A 19,765-nucleotide genomic window follows, 5' to 3' on the forward strand; every position below is an offset into this window, starting at 1 on the left:
AGGAGAATTTCACCAGAGAGAAGCAATGTGAGTAACCGACAGAAGAAACACAAAGGTGAAAGGCCCTACGTGTCTTGAAAAAGCACAGCAAACACAAGCATCAAGAATCAGATTGAAAGATATGATGACCTCACACCAACAACTGTGTTTCAGTTTTAAAAATATACCATTCATTTATTAATTCAATAGTATTTATTAAGTATCTGGAGTGCCTGGGTAGCTCAGTGGGTTAACCGTCCGACTCTTGATCTCAACTCAGGTCTTGAACTCAGGGTGGTGAATTCAAGCCCCACGCTGGGGCTCCACACTGGGTGTGAAACCTACTTTAAGCCAAAAAAAAAAAAAAAAAAAAAAAAAAAAAAATATATATATATATATATGTATATATATATATATATATATATATATATATCAAGTATCTCCTCTCTCTCTCTCTCTCTCTCTCTCTCTCTATGTGTGTGTGTGTGTGTGTGTGTGTGTGTGTGTATATCTCAAGTATCTACTCTGTGCCAGCTCCTATGATGCTGCAATACCTAAATTTAGGCACCATTATCCTGTCTTTCCAACAGATCGTTTTTAATTATGGGATATGTTTTCCTAGGAGTGAAAATCCAGGAAGTGTCTTCTCATTTTGGAGGAAGCATGAAGATTTTGGAAGATGGTTGAGGGAGAATCACAGAACAGAGCTTAAAAGGTAAGACCACTAGCGCCTGGGTGGCGCAGTCGGTTAAGCGTCCGACTTCAGCCAGGTCACGATCTCGCGGTCCGTGAGTTCGAGCCCCGCGTCAGGCTCTGGGCTGATGGCTCGGAGCCTGGAGCCTGTTTCCGATTCTGTGTCTCCCTCTCTCTGCCCCTCCCCCGTTCATGCTCTGTCTCTCTCTGTCCCAAAAATAAATTAAAAACTTTATATAAAAAAAACAAAACAAAAAAAAAAGGTAAGACCACTGGGCGCCCGGGTGGCTCAGTCGGTTGAGCATCCAACTTCGGCTCAGGTCATGACCTCACAGTTCGCGAGTTTGAGCCCCACATTTAAAAAAATTATAAATTATAATTTAAAAAATTATAAACATTTAAAAAAATTATAAATAAATAAACAAACAAGCAAATAAATGGTAAGACCTCAATTGAAAAGACAAAGAAACGGGGGTTTTTCAGCCTCAAGGGTGATGTAATGGAGGTAACCAGCTACTTTCCATTGACTTAGAGTAGGAATTCTTTAAATTGGGTCTAACTATTGCATAATGGTATAAATAAAGACAATGGTGGGGATAGCCACAGTTAAAATAGGATTTAGATGTATAGTATGGGAATCTCCTTTGTAAAACTCTGAAAATGCAATAATCCCTTTCGGCCAGGGCCCCCACTGAATTAAGGATATGGTTCATGGCCTCCCATATCCCTTCTAATTGATTCTGTCTGGAAGAGCTCTAATTCATGAATGTTTTTCAGACTCTCAAATTGGAAATTAGCCCATCACCTGGAAAAGAGTAAACATTTTTTGGACTTATTCAACTCTTAGGCATTTATCTCCTTATTCAATTATAGTTTATCTCAGCCACTGCCTTTGCGGTCCTAAAATTCTAATTGATATGTGGGAAAGGGGATCCTGAATTGAAGTATTACAATTGTTGCATTTTCGAGTTTATGGATATTTCTCATTATATAGATACAACTTCATTCTGTAACTTCTCTTCTTCATCTTTCCTATTTATTTCTGGTAAGTATTTTCTTTAAAAAAAATTTTTAATGTTTTTATTTATTTTTGAGACAGAGCGTGAGTGGGAGAGGGGCAGAGAGAGAGGGAGACACAGATTCCAAAGCAGGCTCCAGACTCTGAGCTGTCAGCACAGAGCCCGAGTTGGGGCTCAAAGTTGTGAACTGTGAGATCATGACCTCAGCTGAAGTCAGACACCTAACTGACTGAGCCACCCAAGCACCCCTCTGGTAGCTATTTTCTAATTTAAAAGCAATATATATTCACTAAGTATTTATACATATATTTAGAGAATCTCGGGAACTCAGGTCAGCAAAAGAAAAAAAGTAAAAATTGCCCCGAACCCTACTGCTCAAAGATATCCACGACTCACATTTGCGTGTCACCCAGCCCACGGTTTGAGTATGTATGCTTTCCCCCTGCGACACACACTTTCACACGTAGGACGTTCCCATGAGCTTACCTAGATTCAGACAGCTGAGCTGCAACATACAAAACAAACCAAAACAGAAAAAAATAGCCTTTGATTTATTCACAATTCCCATAGTCACTGCATCCATTTCTCGAACTTGTGGCAGGGCAAACATAAGATAGTGGGTGGAAATGTAGCATAGTGGTTGTGAGCCTGGCGTATGCTTCCTGAGTTCCAATCTGCCCTGTTGGCTGGTGCGATCTTGACCAGGACAGTTCACGTCTAAGTCTGTTTCCTTATCATAAGAAGAGCTGATGAGATTGCCCACCTCGGGAGCTCAATGGGAGAATTACATGAATATTCATTAGCAGGACCAATAGGACACCTGCCACACAGAAGGGGGGAGAGTTGGTACTTACTGCTATTGTTATCGTTGTTGTCATTGTTGTTATCACAGCATCCATGTGAGAACCACTGTTGTGCATGTGTATGTACGTAGCCTCCCTTTTCTGGAAGTTAAATTATACGGATCCTCTGTCCATATGAATAAATGCTATTCTAATCCATAACTTGTACATGTCTGCAGAATAGTCCGCTATTTGCATTTATTACCTTTCTTGAACAATTCCCTACATAAGGACATTTAGGTTTCTTGCAACTTTTCAATTGTTGTAACTAGTGACATGAAACCAAAGGATTGTGGAGTTTGCAAAAGTTCTAAGCGCTGGACCCGTTGCTGAGATGCCCTCTGGAAAGTCTGGGTCACCTGACAGTCCCCCCAGCAGTATACATGCCTCTCACTACTGAAAGCCCTGTGTACCTGCACTTAAGCCTCAGGATGATAATGAAAAATTCAGCTCTTCCTCTGTTTATTAACATCCACCTGGCTGGTATTGTAAACTCAAGATTCACAAAACTGATAGACACCTTCTGACTTCCCGCTTCCCAGTATTAACAACTCCTTCAGTGTGAATGCCTAATATATATCTGGTGATTTGCTCTTTCCACTCTCCTGCCTTCTGTACCGAACAAATTGCAAACTCCTGGGACTTTTCCACCTTGCTGCTATATTAATCCAGTCATGCCCATCTGCCCTTAAACTCCTCCGGAGTGTCTATACTAGCTGTGGAATAAAGCCTAGACTGCTTAACCCAGCATTTAACATCGTTCAGAGTCTGTCCATATCTTGCCTTTCCAGTGCTCTGGTCCCCCTGCTCCTTCAGGAAAACTTTGCCCCTACCAAGCCTTAAGTATCTTTCTATCTAGAGCAGTATCCACCCGTGTGGTGGTTAGCTTATATGGCTCCTTTGTTTATACGATCTCCTTGGGATACTCTTTCCTCTCTCTGTTTTTCAAGATTCATTTCAGTGTTGTTTTCTGCATGAACCATCCCTTAGCTCCTAGCCCCAAACATCTCTTTCCTGTAAATTCTCGTATTTTCCCACTTGTTTGGAGAAGTGTGGTAGACCATGTAACGATCCCCCCCCCACCCAAAGACATCCTCATTCTTCTTCCCAGAACCTCTGAATATGTCATATGATGTGGCAAGGGGGGATTAAGTTTGCAGATGAAACTCTGGTTGCTAATCAGCTGACTTTAAGATAAGGGGAGTATCCTGGATTATCTGGTGGGCCCAAGGTAATCCCACAAGACTTTAAATGCTGAAGAGGGAGGAAGGAAGTCAGTGTCAGAGCAAAGCAATATGAGAAAAACTTGATTGGCCATTGCTGGCTTTGAAGCTGAAAGGAGACCGTTAGCCAAGGACTGAATGTAGGTAGCCTCTGACAGCTGGAAAGGAAAGGAAACAGATTCTCCCCTTGAACCTCCAGAAAGGAATACACCTTTGCTGACATCTTGATTTTAGCTCAGTGAGACCCATTTTGGACTTGTGGCCTCCAGAAATGTAAGATAATAAATTTGTGTTGTTTGAAGACATTAAGTGTGTGGTAATTTGCTCTAGCTGCAATAAGAAACTAATATAAGGGGCATGACAGTGTGGTGGAAAGAGTTTAGGTTTGGGGTAAATACACCTAGATCTGTATCCCAGGTCTACCACTGACTAACAATGGGATGCTGGACACTGTTGTACCTAAGGGTTTTTTTAATCCATAAAAAGTAGGGAAATATGTTTTTTGTTTTTGTTTTTGTTTTTGTTTTATTTTTAAAAAAAATTTTTTTTTAACATTTATTTATTTTTGAGACAGAGACAGAGCATGAACGGGGGAGGGGCAGAGAGAGAGAGAGACACAGAATCGGAAGCAGGCTCCAGGCTCTGAGCCATCAGCCCAGAGCCCGACTCGGGGCTCGAACTCACAGACCGCGAGATCGTGACCTGAGCCGAAGTCGGACGCTCAACCGACTGAGCCACCCAGGCGCCCCTGTAGGGAAATATGTTTACATCATGGGGTTCTTGTAAGAATTAAATTATATATTTTTTTGTTTGTTTTTAAAGACCAAGATAATGAGTCTGGCACATAATAGACACTCACTAAATCTTTAACAATCAGTCCCTCTATTGCTTCACTACGGCCTTTAACATATTCATTCTTTAGTCATTGCTATCTGAGAACTTGTCTTATCTTTGCCCGTATATTGAGGGTTGCGAATGTGGACATTTTTTACTTTTTTAAACCAGGTTTTAAACACATAGTAAGCCAGGCAAAGGGAAGGAAGGAAGGAAAGAGAAAAAGAAAGGGAAGGAAGAAACAAACTTGAATAAACTTATCCACTTTCAGGCAGTATTTTTTAGTGTATCATTCTAAAATACTCTGCAAATCTGAGTATAAAAGAAAAAAATGTTTCATAATATTCTTTCCAGGAGAAGAGAAATAAAAGTAAATATGTTTTGTTGTGTAGTATAATTAAATTTTAGCTTTTTATGAATGTTCTCCATCAATCAACGATACATTTCCAACTTGTAAATAGCTTATGATGATGAAAACAAACAGCAAAAACAGGCCACAAATTGATACAAATAATTTTCTCTCTAAGGTGTTGATTGAACAAAATGGAACCTCATTGAGATCCAATTAAGAAGAACTCACCAGGAAGCCATAAATGACCCAATGTATCTTATGGGTTTGCAAAAATAGCTCACAGAGTGAAAGAAACTGTTGTTGCTTTCATGTTTGCTCAAAGTACTGTTTTAAAAATTATCTTAGAAATCAGTTGCATATTAACATAAAGGAAGGAAAGATGAAGTAAGGAAAGAGGGTGACATTTCATTTGCTCTGCTCTATCCCAAGACCGTGCTGAGTGCTTTCACATGCATCTCATTTAATTAAGAAAGTTTGAGGTTTCAGTCTGTGGACTCCTAAGTAATCCACTGGGTTGTAAATGAAGGGTCATGAGAACATGCTCACAATGAACTGGCCTCACAACGATGAAATAGAGACTTAAGCCCCGAGTGAAGGGAATTCAGCTCTTGTTGAATTAATGAAATATTTTTAGCCCAGCAGGATTTGTTTTTTAATCTTTTATTCTGGAATGCATCAAACTCAATTTCCTGAGGTGTAACCTTCCAGCTTAATTTTCAAGGAAACAAGTTTGAAAAAAAAAAAAAATGGTAGCTTCCCTTTTGAAAAAGAAACAGATCAGCCCTGACCAACCAGGATGCGTGGTGCACTTTGAAAGTGGCAGGTGTGGTTCCTCTTCCCCCACCTGATTTCTCACATGCACAGAGACAACTTGTTTACCATCATCACTAAGCATCCATTGGGCCTCTGGTGGAATGGAGAGTTAGGCAAACAGAATTCCACAGACACAGATCTCTGTCCTCCTCACCTCCCTAAATCAGGCAAAATTAGCTCTCTTTGACCGCAGATTTTCCAAGGATTCTGCCAGTGCCTGGTACAGCAGCTTGTTACTCTGAGAAAACCATGCTCAAATCACAAATCAGGAGAACAGATTGTCAGGCTGCCAAAAACGTATCATTCTGTGCTTTGTTGTTGTTGGTAAGTATTGTGCCTAAGCAAAAACTGTTTTCTGGAATGTGGGTTTAATAAAACTACCAAGAATGTCTTTTTTCTCTTATTTCATGTTTAATCTCAGTACAAAAATAAGCAACTTGATGCAATGGCTAGAACTGGCCTTTCAGGAAGAAAAGTTACCAATCATCTCCCCATGACTTCATACGAGTGCCAATGTACAGATTTCAGTATTATTTACTCAGCCCCAATTGCTCACTACTGGCCACCTTGCCATTCAGCATCTCGTTTAGGACTCAAAATAATCCTAACAAGCAATTACTCTAATTGCCTTTACATCTACATCAAGATGTAGAAAGGCTAAGCAACACACCCAGACACACAGCTGGTTGGGGCTGGTCATGATTGGAACCTAGTCCTTCTGATTTAAGTCCTTTGCTCTTCCGCCATCATTTAATGCTTCCTTACATCTGCTTTATCTGCAGATAAAATGTGCTGATTCTATGACTGAAACCCTACCGGACTCACTTAGAGCTAATTTTAACAGAATGAGACCAAGCTCGTCTCCAAAACACTCCTTGAGTAGACTGAAAATTTCCAAGCAGTTGGACCTAGTAAATACAAAAGTTATTAATTTGTCACATCCCTGTATGGACACATGTGCTAATAGTAATTCTCTTTTCTTGTTGAAGTCACTCAAAAGGGGAAAAAAAGCATCAAGTAGAGTGAAGAAGAAACCAACTAATGGAAACATAGTATATGTTCATTTCCTTAGTGCTTTACCTTGGGTAGAGAAATTACCAATTGTTTCTGTACTGTAAAGAGTGTGTAATATTGGTGAAACGCATTAAAGGCTTTGGGGATTCTGGCTCCAGCATTTATTTGCTGTGAGAATCAGGCAAGTTATGCAGTCTCATAAGATCTCAGTTTCCTCATCTCTAAAATGTTAGTTTTAACATCTCTAAATGTTAGCTCCTATAGTCATTTGAAGCATGAATGATATATCGTGGAAGTTTAGCACAAGTGTAGGACAAATGGTAAGCACTAAAAAAATAGTCACAAAAATCTTATTTTGGGGCTTTTTGTCTCCAGAATGTGCACAGAAAATACTAAACTCGGACTCCTATCAACTGGGCATTCAATCACTGCAGCATCATTCCCTGATCTCAACAAATTAGTCACAGGCAAAGAAATTCCGATGAAAATTACAACAATATTGAACACTTGCTGTCTTTCCAAAGGGTGTTAAGGGGGAAGGAGCCACAACAGCTCCCTGTCATCCTGGGGGTCCACTTCAACCTCGACTTCCATCTTTATGGAAGGTAATCAATGGAAAAGTTTTGTGGGATTCTTCCCCCATGGAAAAACAGAAAGAGAAATTTCCATGGAAATGGGTTTTCTGGCATTTCTATTATAAGAAAATGACATCTGAGATTTTTTATATTCCAGATAGAAAATTCCATGATAAATGGAAATTAGAAAGTGAGGATTTCTTGATTCTATCCCTGAATCCCAATTTCACAGTACCAACCACTACGCCATATGACATCTCACTTAGTTCTCTCAGGCGTGTTCCCACTGCTCTAACACCGCGACAAATAAAGAAATGCCAACAGGGCAGCACCCACCGTCTCCACATGCTCATTAGGACCTGTGAACGGGAATCTAGAAATAATGAAAAATGCCGATGCCAGGTTTGGGGCTTAGGTGATCATGATTTCCAGGCTTCCACCCTCAAAGTAACATTCTCTTGCTGCTAGGGCATGAGAAAATCCAGTGCAAACAGCTTATTCACAAAGGCAGAGGGCACGCAAACCACGTCTGCTAAACTCAGATGGCTTCACCACTCCCCTGAAAAGGAAACACACCTACAGTCAAGAAATCTCAGCCCAAGAATGGTTTTCCACATTTCCTATGGGAATCCAGAGGAAGTTTCTTTACAAAACTCATATTATTTTTGCTAAATCCGGGGAAATTTGGCATGTCATCTGATAGGGATTGAAGGTAAGCCGCCTAGCACTACATATGCTGAATGCTTTTATTCCCTGGCAGAATTTTTGTGTTAATGATTCTAGGAGCTCCACGCAGGGAGTTTCCCTGCGTCTTCTAAGACTGTTCATCACCAGGCCACCAAAGAGCAAACACTTCGATGATGCCGCAGATCAACATAACCACCATGTTTTGTGGGACTCTCTACCGGGAAGTATAGTTTGGAGGAAGAACGTCTACCAACAGACCAGGAAAAACAGACAGTGAACTTATCTTCCTTTATAACACATTACATAAGCACAAAAGGTATTTCATTAACCAAAACTCCCTGTGCTGTTCCTTTTAAGGTTCTCTAGAGCGAGACAGTCTGCTTTTTCATTCTTGGGTCTTACCTAATAATTCCACATCCCAAGTGCTCTTGATGGTAAAGAATGCATTTTCCTATGACCAGTTTGGGAGTGAATCATATTAGCCAAGTCTTTACTGATTCGGACTAGGGAAACCTTCCATGTGGCCCAGAAAAAAAAACTATGCTTCTGGAAAATTGATAAACAGCCAAATTCAATCACAGAGTTTCCACAATGTTTTCATATCTTGATTACCTATACACATATAACATATATATGTGATATATAGATAATATTCCTACATCATAATCTCAAGTAGAGAGAAAAGGGGAGGGAAAGGGAGGGAAGGAGGAAGGGAAGGAAGAAGGAACGGAGAAAATTTAAATGTTTAAATGATGGTACAAACATGCATTCAAATCAGGATGTCTGGGCAGTTCAGTTGGTTAAGCACCCAACTCTGGATTTTGGCTCAGGTCACGATCTCATCATTCATGAATTTGGGCCACACATCAGGCTCTGCACTGACAGCAAGGAGCCTGGTTGGGATTCTCTTTCTCCCTCTCTCTATGTCCCTCCCCCCATTTGTGCATTCTCTCTCTCTCTCTCTCTCTCTCTCTCTCTCTCTCTCTCGATAAACATTTTTTAAAAAACATACTCAAATCTCAACTCAAATAACTAAGTATTCTGTGGTCACTGAATATATGTTAAATTAATGAATGAGTAAATGGGTGAAAAGTTTCAAACTATGATCAACAATATTAGTAGCAGCTGTAGAAGCCAAAATAATAACCAATACCCTTTTTTTAATAGAGAGAGAGAAAGAGAGCATGTACCCACACATGTGCATTGAGGAAGGGCAGAGGGACAGGGAGGGAGAGAATCCTAAGCAGGCTCCACACTCAGCATCGAGCCTAATGTGGGGCTCGATCCCACAACCCTGGGATCATGACCTGAGCCCTAATGAAGAGTTAGGCACTTAACCAACTGAGCTACCCAGGCACTTCTAACCAACACTTTTTTAGTGTGTGCATTAGCCAGGCACTCTTCCAAGCACCTTACATCTATTAACTCATTAATCTCAGTAACCCTAGGAGATTGAGTACTATTTTCATCTCTATTTTACAAATAAGAAAACTAAGAAACAGATTTTAAGTAACTTGCCCAGGACTACATGACCAGCGAGTAGCAGAGCCAGGATTTGGACCCCAGGCAGTCTAGTTCCAGAGCCCATGTTCCAACTCTAATGGACTAAAACAAAAGAATAAAAGCATTGGTGTGCCTGGGGGGCTCAGTCGATTGAACTTCTGACTTCTTCTGGGGTCATGATCTCACGGTCTGTGAGTTTCATCCCCATATTGGGCTCTGTGCTGACAGCTTAGAGCCTGGAGCCTGCTTCAGATTCTGTGACTGCCTCTCTCTCCTCCTCCCTGACTCGCACTCTCTTTCTCAAAAATAATAAATAAATATTAAAAAAAATAGAAAAGAATAAAAGCATTGGAATTCCATATGCACAATTTTCCAAGGGTGGTGTAATCTATGATCAATACTTTTACTTCAATAGTATCCAAATTCTTTTGACCTAACTGTTCCGCCATATGCATTCTTGGTTTCATGCCAAGGCAGTTTCCCTTTGTGGATACAGGTTGTCCTTATTTTCATTTGGAAGAAGAGAAGAAGACAAACAAACAAACAAACAAAACCTTGAGTCTCCACGTTTATTAAAATATAAGCCTTCATTCCAGTCTAATTGGGCCAACTTAGAACACATTACTCAACCCTAGACCAAAATAGCCAGTAAGAGAGTGATACAAACTAAGAGTCAAATGATCCACCTGTGACAGAATGACATTCGAGAGTCAACCAGATCATCCACTATAGTCTTTTGCTTTAGAAATGTCTCTTCTCTGGTTGAATACTCCAGAGAGACCAATTTTTATACTTTGCCTTCAGAATAATAAGCCATAATGACTTCACCATAAACTTTATGAATTAGAACATCTCTAGGTTAGCCTCCAGTTCTAGCATTCTATGATCTTATTAATTCATTCAATTTCCACTAACATTTCTCAGAGGGTAAAATATCCCTAGAGAAATATTTTTATACCAATAGTTTCCTAATAAAGTACAATTAATTTTGTATCATTTACCATATTGGTGACTTAGAAGGAAAAACATGATGAGATAAAGAGAAACATGAGGCATTGACTTTCCTCTCTTCTGCTGTCCTAGGAGCAGATATTTTCCATCATACCCTATGACTTACCCATTTTTTTTCCATATGATAAGCGCAGGAATGGCCTACAGGCAGGCCCGATGTGTGGCCTGCTAACAGGTACTATGCCTGAAAAACTGATCTTTGATTCAGTTGGTCTTACGGAGAACACACAGGAAGTTTCCAGTTGTTTTGGACTATGAGCTGGCACTCAAGCAGGCTGAGTCTCCATATCATCAGCAAAGGATATGGGAATACAACTGCACCCCAGTAACGGAAAGGGAGCATGCCTCACCAGTGTAAGTCGAAATCCATGCAGATGGTAAAAACAGCTGCTCTATACTCCTGCAGAGGCCTAGGACCCGGGAAGCCTTCACCTGGGAGCACACCTGATTGTCTCCTGCTTTTGTAACAATCTTCAGTTTCCATATCCTTTGCCATTAAGGCAACATTGTATTCAATAACTGTGTCTATTGGCCTCTTATCATCAATCACATCACTGTCCCATGGAGACACTCATGCAGTTACACAGGAAATTGAACAGCGGTTTGAGAGTCAATCATTTTCTGTAGTTTCTTATGTATTGAACCTACAAATGGATGAAAAGCTATTTTTCTGAGGTGTCCTATATGGTTCTGCTGGCATCCGGGAACACCCCGAAATGATTGAAGAGATTCACTTATATTAACTGTCCAATGGGTTGATGAGAATTCCTCTGCCTTGGCAGTCAGAGTAATTCTCTACTGAGTTGAATTCTTTAGAACCTACTCAAAAGAGTAGTTCACAGACCAGCAGCAGCCACTGATATCCAATATCCACAGATCTATCCCAGACCTATTGATTCAGTATCTGAATTTTAGCAAGACCCTCAAGTGTCTCCTATGTACATTAAAGTTTGGGCACTTACACTGCTTTTAAGGACTGCCTTCTTTGGCTTACAACAATTAACTCCCTCCCGTTATGTCATTAAATAGGAAAAGCATGATAGGTCACACAAATATCCACTTATAAAAACCCCGCCCTGAGGGGCACCTCAGTGGCTGAGTCGGTTAAGCATCTGACTCTGGATTTTGGCTCAGGTAGTGATCTCACGGTATGTGGGTTAGAGCCCCATGTCGGGCTCCAAGCCAACAGTACAGAACCTGTTTGGGATTCTCTCTCTCTCTCCCTCTCTCTTTCTCTCTCTGCCCCTCCCCAACTCTTTCTCACTCTCCCTCTCTCTCTCAAAATAAATAAATAAACTTAAAAAAATCCATCCCTGGGGGAACTATATCTTCAGAATAATGTAGTGAATGAGACAGATATACACAAATGATAAACCCCATAAGATCATGTGGTACCTCTAGGATTCTAGGTATTTCCACCTTAGAAACCACTGATGTAATTATTATATGAACAACAAATTACCAGAACTCAAGTCTAAAATGTTTTGTTAAAAAACTACATGAAAAACAAGGTAATCTAACCAATTTAAATGGAACTGTTTCCTTGAAGTACAGATACTTCAGAAGATATCACTGCCATTCTCAAACTTGTGAAGTCTGGTCACTTGTGAAGTCTAGATGGGACAAACTCTCTATAAAAGACAAAAAACAGAAAGAAAAAAAAAACATAAAAAGATGTGACCAGTAGGCAAATTTCAGCTTCATTTACAGAAGTCCTTGATAGTAAGAACTATCCATGGTATTGAATATGCAGCTCTGAACATTGTTATCTAGACTGCATTTAGAATAAAATCCAGCTTTTGACCATGGCCTACATGTCAAGCTTCTGCATCTCCAACTATTCTGCCTCCTTGTTCACTGCATTTGCCTTCCATCACCCTAGCTCTGTTCTTTCTCTAAACAATTTCCTTTGGTAATTGGGATCAACTATGCCAGCCAGTAGGATATTCCATTCTTTGTTAAAATGGCCAGCTTCAACCCTTAACTCAGTGAAACAAATGCTATATCCCCATGTGGAAGCAGTCCTCTCTTGAGAATAAAAGCCATCAAACTTGCAGATTTCAACATTCTAAGGATGGAAAGTTAAAATTCTTCAAGAAGGTTATCAAGAATAATAGTGAGAAGAACCATTCCTGCCATATAGTGATCACTGATTCTAACCTCTAAGACCAGAACCCCAATGTGTTGTCCCTCAATGGAAAATTAACTCTATCTTCAATTGGTCATTCTACCATTCCACCAGGCCAGTTGCTTCTGGGTAATGGAGTATGTGATAAGTCTTTGAAATTGGAGCTAATATCCTCTTTTCCTACCAGAATGGACCTCACTCCACAGCGGACTAGCCCATGTGGCCGAGTACCTCTATTCCACTTATACCTTGGCAACTAGAGAAATAATCACAGCAGGGCTCATTGACCCACTTGGCCAATTATGAAATACACTTGGGGCAAAATTTCGTTTATTGCTTGAAACCACAAACCTTCAGTTGACTCATGGGCCATTGAATTGTTTTGGGTTCCCAGGAATTACCATCAATTCAGAAACAGTGTCTTAAGAACCTGTTGTCTGAGTATTTCCCTTTCTCTTTCTTTCCCTCTCTCCTTCCCCTTTCCCATAGTCACTCTGGTAAGTAGAAGAATTGAGTGAGTATTTGAGAACAATAATACAAACTTACCAAACTCCCTTGTCTCCTTTATTTTTATTTATAGCACTCATCAGTACCTGAAATTACATCTGTATTTATTTGATTATTTGGTTATTGTTTATCTTATTCCTGATTAAAATATAAGCTCCATGAGGACTGAATATTGTATTCATCACTGTGTCCCCAGAGCTTAGAGCAGTGGCTTGTGCTTAATCAGTACTTAATAAATATTTGTTTAATGAATGAACATCTCTGGAAGGCAGTTTGGCCATGTGTATTGACAGCTTTAAAAATATGTAAAGCCTATGGCCTAGAAATTTAACCTCTGGAAATTTATCCTTAAAAAATACTTAGGTATGAATAACATGGAGTATTTAAAGAACCATTTGTTTAAAGTATAAAATTTGAAGGAAAAAAAAAGGAAATAACCTAAACATAAAATTGGAGATTATTCATTCACTCACTCAACAAATACTTCAACTAATACTTACTAAATACCAGGTATGAAGCTAGGTGAAAAGGACCCAATAGTTAACAAGACCAACATGACCCTCCAAGAAGCCCAAACAGATAGATATCAAGAGACTATTTTATTTTTTTTATTTTTGTAATGAAGCAAACAATTGAATGTTAACTTATAGATACTCCACTAATAATAGCAATAATAATGAGGATACTTTACATTTGCATAGCACTTCTAACTTTTCAAAGTAATTCTCCAGCCATTATGTTTCTTAAAATTAGGTCATATTAAACTGCACTTGAACTTCATTATTAGATCTTTTCTGCGAAGAGAGTTGAGAGATTGTTGGCCTTTTTACATTAATTATGGACATATAAGGTGAATTAATCAAATTCCACTGTATTTGCTATTAGGGGCAATTGTGGGGGGGGAAGCCATTCTCTGCAGGGTCTGGAGTAGGATGCAGCAGAGAAGATTATGCAAAAACAAAAGTTCTTAAAATGATTTTAGTTTTAAATAAACCCTAAACCCATTGTCTTGATGAAGCATCATTAATAGCCTGCAAGAATACCACTATTTTGTAGAATCAAGTTAATTAGCAAAGGTCAACTTATAGTGAAGCTTCAGGGGGCCTCACTAGCATAGGCCCAGCCAAGGCTCTAGGAGGAGGCTCAATAAAGTATTCCATGGCCATATATTTTTGTAAAATTGACCCCCCAAAATTTACCTCCATAAGTTTAGACTCTTTCCATCAAACTTTCCCTCTTTCACATTTTTCTTTTGTCAGGTCATGCTACAGTGGCCACGGGGAGGCCTCTCCATGGGGTATGCAGGGTCCCAGGCAAATATTTTTGTGGGGCCCTTGTCTATCTAAACAATTTTGTTAAAACACATTATAAAATCCATGGGTGTATGTGAGATATAGTTAGCAATTAGAGCAAGGATTGGTGGGGCCAATACAGAGCCCCACACCCGAAGCTCAAGCTTAATAGTTAACAGTGGACCATCAGAAGCAAAGGGCTCCAAACTCATCCCGTGTCGTATGTGAGTGACAGTTACCTTAAGTCAGTCTGTTGACAGTTCGCTGATGTCCCCTATCATAAGATGCTACATAACAAATGCCACACTGGCTAGTGAGTGAAACCCACTCACCAAGTGACTCTGAAACTGCATCTCACAGATCTCTGGGGAATCTCATCAACCCTGTATCTGAGGAGGATGGTTAGAGAGCATCCTAAGGGTTCGAATGAGGACCGATCAGGACCCATGCAGGCCGAAGTCCCATGGCAGGATGCCCTGTCCCAATGGTGTTACCAGTCCCAGCCAATTTCAGGACCCAGAGAGAAACTTAGACAAATTTGTGCCTTGAGGCACAGAGTCCAGGATAGAGGCTTTGCTCCCTGGAATTTAAGTGTAATACTGATCACAGGCATTTTAAATATGTAGTTAAGTGGATATCGATTTAAATGATATATTTAGAAAGTTTAATGAAATATATTTATTTGGCTTGCCATTGTTTCCAGGTATAATTAAATTATTGCTAGCCATCCCAATGCAGAAATAGCTTCCAGGAAATACTACTGCCACTCTTAGTCACTGTGCCATCTCGCCCAGCATCATGATGCAAAGGTCAAAGCCAGAGGTGGGTCATGATGTGACCCTTGGCCAGAGAAATATAGGTAGCAGGGAGGGGTCAGAAACAAAGTTTGAAAGTAGGGAGTCAGGGGGCACCCGGATGGCACAGTCAGTTAAGCGTCTCTTGATCTAGTCTCAGGTCGTGATCTCATGGTTTGTGAGTTCAACCCCTCATCAGCCTCAGCACTGATGGCGCGGAGCCTGCTTGGGATTCTGTCTCTTCTTCTCTCTGTCCCTCCCCGACTTGTGCACTTGTGCTCATTCTCTTTCTCTCTCTCTTTCAAAATAAATAATAAAAAAAATAAATTTAAAAATTAAAAAAAAAAGAAAGTAGGGAGCCAGAAGCGGTCTGTGGACAAAATTTTTCAGTCCTTACAGTTCATGTATGAAGAGAATATATAGAAATTTTTCTTAAATTTGACAATAATCTTAGTAATCTACATAAAATTTGCAGTTACAAAGTGTGAGACCAAAGAAGCTTCTAAATCATTAATATTAAACATGTCATAAAAGAAAGTGGATTATCTTTCCATTTTCTATACAGGAAATGTTACAAAATCATTTTCACAGGATAATAACAAGAAGGCCAAAAAGCATGCAGCCAAAAATGTAGGAAAATGTATTATAGAGGTATGTTAGTCAGTTTACTAATAGATCTATCATGTTTCTGGATTTTGTGATTTCTATGGCAGTCAGCTTTTAAAATTTGTAACTTGATTTTGGGGCTCCTGGGTGGCTCAGTTCGTTGAGCATCTGACTTTGGCTCAGGTCATAATCTCCCAGTCTGTGGGTTCGAGCCCCGTGTCGGGCTCTGTGCTGACAGCTTGCTCAGAGCCTGGAGCCTGCTTCTGATTCTGTGTCTCCCTCTCTCTCTGCCCCTCACCCGCTCATTCTCTCTCTCTCTCTCTCTCTCTCTCTCTCTCTCTCTCTCTCTGTCAAAAATAAATAAACATTAAAATCTGTAACTTGATTTTATCTCTCATGTAAGTAAATAAATACTTACATATCTAATTTTGTATTCATTGTTTTTAAAAAGTTCCCCAGAATTGCATAAGCTTCCAGCTCACAAAACCTAGATCTATCCCTGTTTATAGAGTTACAGGTTACGTACTTCAAAATAGCTGACTTGTCAATTGAACTTTGCCACTGGTTATTAAAAAACAAACAAACAAACAAACAAAAAACGTGGATTTGTAAGTTCCTCTGGGTAGGAACAATTGACTCCCCAAAAGGAGCCATTCACACTTTGAATCAAATAAATGCATATATTCTTATCAAATGAGACTTTCACCAGCTATAAACATGCACATAAGTAATCCCTAACCTCTTCATTCTGACTGTTAGAAGACAGGATCATATCGTGCCTGACAAAGTTCCGGTTGCTGAGAATTCATTTAATTCCTAAGCAAGGCTTACATTAATTTCATCTTTGTTTTCCTACCAGCTCCTACTTTCATGAATTCTCTTGGGAGACGTTCCTAAAGCATCGAGGACTGTTACGGCCAGCTGTGCGGGGCTGGGCTAAGGGCCAATACGTGTAAATATGTGGAAGGCCACTGGGTCAGCAGATCCTGGCCGGGTTCTGCTCAGGCTGAATCCTCTGAGGGGCGGTTCTACACTTCATCGCTGGGGAAACTGACTCCCACAGCCACATATGCTATATATGACCCCAAACACACCACCGTGGAATTTGAGTGCTCGAGTTTAGGGTGGTCACTTTCAGTGCAGCAGATGGAAAGGAGAGCAGGATCCCAGTGGGAGATATAAGAAAAGCTGGAACACTTTAGAGCTAATCGGATATAATCTGATTTTAAAGCAGTTTCCATGGGACATGGCAGAAGTAAGACAAGGTGCATCCTGTTACAGTCAATATGTAGGGAAAGGATTTCAACCCTCAACTCACTCTAAATTTAGCTTCCACAGTGAAACACGCTGTGATTCTCTGAATTTGTGCTGGTCCGCGTAATTAACATGAACTGCCATAACAGAGAGAAACAAAGTCCCAGGGGCTTCGCAAAATACGAATTTATTTCCAACCTACACAAAGTCCAGTTTGGATGTCTGAGTGACTGTCCTCCAAACAGTGATGCCGGCTGCCTCCGTCATACGGCTCTGACATCTCTCTGCCTTGGTGGCAGACACGTGCAATAGGGAAGGCCAAGAAAATGAAGGACAGTGCAGCTTTGACGTATGCCAAGACTGGAAGTGGAGCTGATCACTTCTGTCTGCAGTGCACTGGCCAGGACTCAATCATCTAGATTCACTTAGCTGAAGAACAGACTGGGAAACATCACTTAGCAGGGTGCAAAGAGATGAACGGAAATAGGGTAGGTGTACTGGTAGTGTCTTCAAAAACCAGCTAAACAAACCTTCAGGGGATTTGGTTTTTAATGTTTTCGTTTGGTCGGTTGGTTGCTTGGTTGATTGATTGATTTTTTTGAGAGTGAGAGCAGGGTAGAGGGGCAGAGAGAGAGAGAGTGAGAATCTTAACCAGGCCCCACGGCCAGCACAGAGCCCCACACGGGGCTCGATCCCACGACTGTGAGATCATGACCTGAGCCGAAATCAAGAGTCTGATGCTTAACCAACTGAGTCACCCAGGAGCCCCTAAACCTTGAGTTTTAATATCAGTTCTCCATACATCAAAAAACACACCTGCAGGGCACCTGAGTGGCTCAGTCGGTTGAGCATCCAGCTCTTGATTTTGGCTCAGGTCATGATCCCCCTGTCGTGAGATCAAGCCCCACATCCAACTCTGCACTGACAGCATGGAACCTGTTGGGATTCTCTCTCTCTCCCTATGTCTCTGCCCCTCCCCTGCTCTCTCTCTCTCCCTGCTCTCTCTCTCAAAATAAATAAACCTTAAAAACTATTTTAATAAAAATTTTTAAAAAACAAAAAAAACACATCTGCATGCTGAGAAAACTTCAAACATTTGCACTTGTTGCTGGCAATCATATATTTGACTATATGCTTTAGATTAATATGGAAAGGTTAGAATCTGACCTGCCTGATTCTTCTTGTGTTTGAGCAAATCGACTGAACATGTCTTTTATTTGGTGCTAGGCTGGCATTTGCTACGTAGATTGAAGCTGAGAGAGTAAATATTGAAAATCCAGAAATGTCCTCGTTCATTAATCGACCATCTCTTCCAGGCCTCCCGATTAGCTCATTGCAACTCTCTGGCCCCTAATATATTTTATTTCAGGACAACCACTATCCCAGAGTTTTGCAAGGCACTTGCAGTTAATTTGATAAACTAATGTGAACTGAGGAGTTAGGCTGGTTAATAATGGCCTCAAATATTATCACCTCCCTGTTCTGATCTGCAATTTTCAATGCCTTAATCAATGCTTAGCATTTTGAGTGTTTCTTTAGTTATGTTTCAGTGAAGATCAGCCTCATAAGGTGTTGGTAGGGCATAAATGGGTAACATTGCTCTTCTAGCTAAGTTTTGACATCATCAAGTGGCTATGTGGTATAGCTCTTCTTCTTAGAGATTCATAATGTACATGAGAATATTACAGGTCCTAGGAGATGCGACGAAGACATCAGTTTTCTTTGTTTATTCCAGTTTTTTCAGCCACGGAATTGTTTTTTGTCTGTTTCTTTCCTGGTTTGGGTTGTATTGTTTCTTTGTCGTTTACTTTTCTTTTTCTTTTTTTTTTTTTTCATAATTCATACACAAATCACGATATATTTCTAATGATGAGATTTAAAGCCTGACAAAAGGCCAGTAAGGGTAACAGTTGAGGCAGGGGGTTTTCTCACGGCCTCATGAGCCATACTCACTATGTGGGGCTGTGACTGGTTTCAGCTTCTCATTCTTTCCATGGCCCAATCTCACGTACATTTGTTGAGCTCCTGATTCTGTGTTTTATCGGTCAAAATCAGTGTATCCCCAGTGATAGATTAAAAAATACATGAATCTAAATAATCAGTCCCCTTGTGGGAATTCCAGTCTCTCTCCCATTTAAATTAAAGAAAATTCACACACAGCATCACTCTTTTCTTTCGTCTGTTCCACATTAAAAAAAAAAAAAAAAAAAAAAAAACTTAAATGAAAATTTTAATTTTCCTACTTTAGGCTTTGTACTTCAAGAGAAAAGAACTTTATTCTCTCAGAGGGAAGGACTTCTAGAAAAAAATAAACCAAATAAACCCAATAAGCCCCCTACCAGCAGTCTCCGACTCTTCCAGCTTTTACCCACTGGGGAAAAAAAAAATAAACTTTCCATTTGACTCTCCCTTGCTGACAGTCTCTTCCAACTGCATCACAAATTGAACTTTAAAATAAATAAATGAATACAGCTAGCTGCTATGGGATGGGAAATGCAAAGACAGACGAGTAGGACATTTAGGAGACAGGAAACCTCAGTATCCACCGTCCTGAAAACATCCAAGTCAGTGTTTCTGACATGACCTTAATACAAACGGGCAAATAAGGTGTTTTTTTTTTTAAACAATAGTGACCGATG

The sequence above is a fragment of the Panthera uncia genome (assembly GCF_023721935.1).
Source record: "Panthera uncia isolate 11264 chromosome C1 unlocalized genomic scaffold, Puncia_PCG_1.0 HiC_scaffold_3, whole genome shotgun sequence".
Taxonomy (NCBI): domain Eukaryota; kingdom Metazoa; phylum Chordata; class Mammalia; order Carnivora; family Felidae; genus Panthera; species Panthera uncia.